This window comes from Aplysia californica, unplaced genomic scaffold, assembly GCF_000002075.1.
Source record: "Aplysia californica isolate F4 #8 unplaced genomic scaffold, AplCal3.0 scaffold00219, whole genome shotgun sequence".
Classification (NCBI taxonomy): domain Eukaryota; kingdom Metazoa; phylum Mollusca; class Gastropoda; order Aplysiida; family Aplysiidae; genus Aplysia; species Aplysia californica.
This window is the reverse complement of record NW_004797489.1, coordinates 881,829-888,504: the sequence shown is the minus strand read 5'-3', so window position 1 is coordinate 888,504 and position 6,676 is coordinate 881,829.

The following is a 6,676-nucleotide window of genomic DNA, read 5'->3' as shown; positions in this document are numbered from 1 at the left end:
AGCAACCTCTCATAAAATGAAACAAAAAAAATTAAGACAAAACAAAACAAGAATAGAAGAAAAAAAAACAACCGGAGACCAAAAAGCTAACGAAACGAATGTCGAGTTAAGTGATGGCAAGGCTCAGTCAAGGTTTACAGGTGAAGAGATCGACAACGACACCTGAAAGGACCTCCCCAAAAGACCACCTGCTCTGACTTTGGGTTGAGATCTGAATTCGAAGAAGGAATTGCCACATAAGCAATACACGCCGTGTTAGAACGGTACGCTCTGCTAAGTTTAATTACACATAACATTGAGATTGGTGTAGCGACAACGTAAAAGAAGCAAGACACACCGGAGACACAGGTGTCTCGTGAAGTGTGATGGGATGGATGGGGGAGATCTCTCTAAAATCGTTTCTTTCTCGGTGGTCTTCTTGTTTTACGAACCAAAGACGAAGTGTTGTGGGTGAATTCATGTCCGTTGTGTACTTCTGTAAAGATGGAGAGAAGGGTTTAAAGATAAATTAGTCAAGAAAATTGTCATGCAAGACCCGATGCAACAAACAAGAGAAACTCGTTTGCTTCTCCCCTCGACACCGCAAGATAATAGGCCAGAAAAAGTAAGAGTCAAGTTAAAGCACAGTGTATTTTTTCAACGTACATCGTACTGCGCGCATTAAAAAAATATTTCTATTGGAATGTTTTATCAAATTGTCCAATAGTTTGCCACACGAAAGTGTAAAATTTCCGTATCCTATACACACCTGTTATTAAAGCTTAAGTTTGTTTGGTAGACGTGTATTGAAGCTGATTCTCAAAGATGTTTGAATAGTTGGCGCAATCAGGGTACTTTTGGATCCCAAGGCTGGTGAGGTTATAATGTACGGAAGCTTCACCTTTCATCTTTTCTCTCCTGTAGCATTAACCCATCATAAAACGTAGAGCTTTACGATAATATTAACGCTCCTCAGTGGCATTTACGTTTTACATACAGCCGTTTATGGAAGATGTGCCACTAGAGAGAAGGAACACACAAACGTAGAGCTGGGAAATAAACTTTGGTTGCACGTCTGTGTAAGAAGTCGATGTAATATTTGTACAGAAAGCTGGCACTTGTTGAAGTAGAACACAAATGAAATAAACGTAGCCTTCACTTGGGTAAATCTATTTCATCAACAAGTTCACCTACACTTTTCCCCATCAAAGATGACAAATTCAAAATGGCACATGAAAACGCCTGTCAGCAACATTGTGATTTTTGTTTAGCTTCTTTAATTTTTTGGTTATTTGTTGCCGGCGGGGGTTGTTTTTGACTTTGTTTATTTTGTTTTTGTTTGTTTTGGATTTTAAAATTATTATTTTTTGTAAGTGTTTTGCGGCGCTCTCAACTGCAGAAGGTCATATGAGCGCACGAAACACATTTAACATTTTCAGTTGGTAGAGAATTTTGAATTTTGCCCGAGTGGCTGCCAAAGCCTACTCTTATCGATATTTTAGCCCATCAAGGGATCTGTAACGTGCGCAACTTGCACACGGGACCTCCGAGATTTTTCGCCCTTGTCCGAGAAGGCTTAGTGTAGATCTTTCCTACCTGAAGATCAGGGGTGTGGCTGAAAGACAGCAGCAAGGTGCCAAGGAGTAACAGTAGAAAGGCTGCAGAAAGAGTCAGGAGCCCAGAGGAGGGGGCAAAGGAGGAAAGGGAGTGGGGGCAGAAAGTGAATACGAAAGCAGACGACAGAACATTTCTAGAGAGCAGGAAGTGAGGTGAAAGGAGACAATTTTAGAGAAAAAAATGTTTCGGTCGCTGCCCAGATTCAAAACCGGGACTGTTGAATGAGAGGCCAACACCTTAACTTTTAGGCCATGAGAGTCACTTTTTAAACTGTTCATCAATTAATAGTCATATGAAATAAAGAAGGCAAAAATTAGAAGCAGGGGTAGACAAGGAAAAACTTAGAGGACGTGAATAGATGAGTGACGTGGACAGAGTTGAATATAATGTTGTTGTTGTTTTTAAGAGAATTTGAGCAAAGAAAAGAATAACAAATCACGATTGCTGACGACTGTTTTAGATCTGGCACTTGATGATGATGACACATCCCGAACGGCCAAGTCAGACACAAAAACTAACCTAAACAGAGCAGATATAAAGTACACACACAAGTCACACATGTATCTAAAATAATGTATGTGTGTATGACATTATTAGATCTATATCAAATACGTATGACCTACTGTGTCCGTTTCAACCATGATCTCGGACAAAAGGAATCTGACTCCACGCTCTGAGGAAGATCTCGGGTTGTTCTTGTTTTTTGTGTGTCTTGTTTCGTTGTTTTTGTTGGGGGGTTTTTTGCTTTAAAAAAAACACCATATAACTTAAACGAGTAGAATTCAGTCGTCAGAATGTCTAGTTCCACTAACACAAAAAATACGTGGCATGAGTTGAATTTTCCTTATCGCTCAACAAACAAAATCTGCAGCTTGGTCGTGAAACGTTTTGGACTAACAACAAAGACAAAAAGGGACACGGAGCGCGCCAAAAACAGGGAAAAACAAAAAGGCGTGTGTTCACGTTCAACGGTCAGGATTCGTGCAGGCCAAACGTTGAGGGCCGCCTCACGTCGGGCGATTAGTGAGTGTCAATACATGGCTGAGGTGGGTTGTGCTGCGCCGCGCGTGGTTTATCGTCCGTTTGTGTTGACAGCGGCTATCGCGGTCCTATCACCCGACTGACCAACGGGCGGGGACTGCTTGGCGCCACACTGACCCCCCTCATCAGCAGATGATTTTGTTCTCACGGCAACTGGACGCCGTTTGAAGTGATCAAAAGCTGCCGCTAAACGCAGGGTTATGAACCTGACTGCCCCTGCCACGAAAGAGTGGTCCCTATGGTGGAAGGTACAATTTGTGGAGTGTTTGCTGACTGACATGCGCTAAACTGTGAGTTTAGGAGGCACTAATCATCCTTTGGCAGGTTAATATCTGTTTCGTTGCGAATAATTTTAAGAGTAACCACTAGAAGCATTACTTCCTGCTTTTACTCAACAGAGGGGGCTCTCGTGGCCTAGAGGTTAAGGTGTTCGTCCCGGGTTCGAACCCGGGTAGCCACCGAAAAAATTTCTTCTCTAAACTTCTCTCCTTTCAACTCCTTTCCTGCTCTCTAGCAATGCTCTGTCGTCTGCTTTTGTCTCCTCTTTCTGCCCCCACCCCCTCATCTCCTTTGCCCCTTCCTCTGGGCTCCTGATTCTTTCTGCAGCCTTTCTACTGCTACTCCTTCGCTTCTTCTTACTGCTGTCTTTCATCCACACCCCTGATCTTCTGGTAGGAAAGATCTACACCTAACCTTCTCGGACAAGGGCGAAAAATCTCGGAAGGCCCGTGTGCAAGTTGCGCACGTTAAAGATCCCTTGGTGGTCTAAAATCGATAAGAGTAGGCTTCGGCCGCCACCCGGGCAAAATTCAAAAGTTCCTACCAACTGAAAATATTAGGTGTGTCCCGCGCGCTCATATGACCTTATGCAGTTGCGAGCGCCGTAAAACACTTTACAAAAGCAAAGCACTCAACAGATGTAACAAAAGAAAGATGATAACCTGCGTTGGTGTTGCATCTATAAGGTGGTTTCCTGCGGACATGAAAACTGGAGTTCGATTCCCGTGTGGGTAGAATTTTTATCGAGTCTCTTAGTATTTCTTAAGGGACAATGTATCCTTTTCACTCGTGGCTGGCTCTGGCAGGCATGGTCGAAACCCACATCCTAAATCATCTAAATTATTCTAAATTGTTTCTATGGGGCACGATGGGGGCATAAAACACCAAATGAAAAATACAAATAACTTTGATATTTTTTTTCTTTAATGACAAACACATCTGCAAGTTAATAAAAAGTGTAATTTCATTTAATTTGCGAGCGGTATACTCGGATTCAAGTGCCATCCAAAAATATAAAATGGTTCATATTTACAGCAACACTTGTGAATAGCAAGTACCAGCATTAGCATCAACTGTGAAACATGTATCCGGAAGGAAGCTCAACATTAAGCAGAGCCCGAGCAATCAGGAAGAAGCCGGGTAGGTTTCTAATACACACCTCTCTACATTAGAATTACAAAGTTCTATCTGCTCTGTAGCTAGTTTTGAGAAATTTATTGACGTCAAAGATTTTGAGTTTCACATCATGCCAAGTTTTTTCGAACGCAATTCTTTGAATACTATCTTGTTAACGACTCCGAATAATTTTGCAATTTTGATACAGCTGGTAGAATATTTGGTTTCTGACCCCACGGTCTTAATAACTCAAAACTGCCAAAACTTCAGATAGAACTTTGTAATTCTGAGGTAGCAATGTACCTTTACGTCCACGACAAATCTGGGGATGGATCGGACGAAATGACGTACCTGGATGGCTATCTGTCGCTCTGCGTGAAGTTTGGATTAGAGAAAAACAACAGATAGCCAGTCGTTGTAGTCTCTGACACGGGTTGTGGAAACGGGAATATGAGTCTGGTGGTGGAAATTACGGTGGAAGTTTGGAAGGGGGTGGGGGTGAGGGTGGATGGATAGACGATTTGTAAGGGGGGGGGTGGATAGAGGCTTTGTAGTGGGGGGTGGGGGGTGGATGAAGGGTTTTGAAGTGGGTGGGGAGAGGGATGAATAAAGTGTGTCGAAGGGGGGAAGGGGTGGATAGAGAATTTGAAAGAGGGCAATGGCGGGGAAGGGATGGTGGAGATTATATATATATATATATATATATATATATGTATCGTCAGGTACTTTTGATTGTTTATCTATCTTTTCTTGAGATCAATGACACAATAAATTGCCTGCCGTCTTAACTCGCCAATACCTGCGTTTGTCTCTTAAACATGAACTTCACTTTTTGCAAGTTTCGTTCTGTTGACCTGACCATTCTTTTTTTTTCAAGAGGAAAGCATGTGTCTATTCTCATTTTGTGTTTGGTCTTTCTATTGAGTTACATCTATAAGACCAATCTCCTCGTGATTTAAGGAGTGGAAATAAGATGTATAAACTATTTCGTTCTGTTCAATTACTCACCTGTTTTTAAAACGTGAAGCTACGTTACAAACTAACCACAGACAGTGGTAGGCGCGTTATCTGAATCTAATCACTAGATGTCAAACATAAGTCTGCCTTCTTCTTTCTTTCGGAAACGAGAGCTCATTGGACTGCACGTGCCTGGCTCTCACCCCCCCCCCCTTTTTTCATCTCGCCCCCACTCCCGTCCTTGAAAAAGAAACTAACAATACAATTTTTAAAGAAGGAGAAAATAAATTGTACAAATTAGTTAGATCTATGTTAAATTTAATCGGAGTGGTTACCGGTACTTTCTTAAATCTCGAAAGAGACACCGTAGAGACGAAATGTAGAAACCACAAACAAATTAAATGCAAACTTTCGGAGTTCCGAAACGCTATCTTTTGTCGTAACCTCGAATCATTCAAAGAATTTTTCAAAATCCTACCCAACTGCTGGGAAATTTTATGTTGTACAGGAAGAGAAAGCGAAGTGTCTTTCGGGCTTAGTGCGGGGATGGACGGATTACTGGAGTGGTCCCCCTTGACGTGACGTAGTGCAAAACCGTCAGAAGAGTTTAGCCCCCTGCCTGGGGTACAGAAATTTTCCCCGGATTTTATTGGTGGTATCGATAGTGGTGGTATCGAATATGCATACCAGGTGTAACTGAATAAATTAGTCTACAGTAATTATTTTTCACTTGGAGGACCTGCTTATAAGGACTATACAAAAAAAATTCTTGGGGAGGGGGGGGGGGCGGTCAAGGAGTACGTAAACTATATCCTGAGATGTTTCAATATCTGTAAGTGGAATTGTTATGATATCACAAGAAAAATAATTCATTAAGAATTTTTTTTAAAAACCAAATAAGCAAACAAGCAAAGGCGCAAACAAACAAACAAACAAACAAACAAACAAACAAGCGAACTAACAAACGAGCATACGAACGGACTAACGAACGTACGGACGAACGAACGAACAAATAAATCAATAAACAAACAAACAATATCGACCCTTAACATACGAGTGGGGTCCTACGCACTCCATAAAACTATAATTCTCAGTACCCATCTAATACACTAAAACTAAAAGAGAATCGATACCGACAGAAGACAACCGGCGAAATTTCCGCTGCCCCCCTACCTGACTGGCCCTCAAATGCTTCGGACTGCACAAAATCCCCTTTCCTAGGAACTCAAACCCGCACTTAGCATACAACATTAAGCCAGCGACACTGATGTTGCAACGTGAAAGATGGGCCAAGAGTCAAGAAGACGTGAAGTTCACAACTTCAGGTAATAGTAATATTAAGAAACGTGGCTGTTAATACCACAGTGAGGAGGAGTTAACCCAATATGGCGGAAATAACCATTAACCTTGGAATTCTTCTGAGTGGCGGGGTAGGGAGGGGGTGGGGTGAGTTAGTGTATGAGTATGATGCTCCTATCAACATTATTAGGTTATTTAAAAGGCCGAACTTCTAAATTTAACTTCCTTCTCTAATAGAGCCGAGCTAAATGCGTAGAGAACTTTGAAAAGTCCACAAAACAACCCGAGTTCAAGAACGCCCAGTTTTGGATTTGAACCAGGGCCATCCGCTTCGCAGTCCAGCATCTATTGAGCTAACAGAGCGCCCCTTCTTGGAGAAAATGACCTA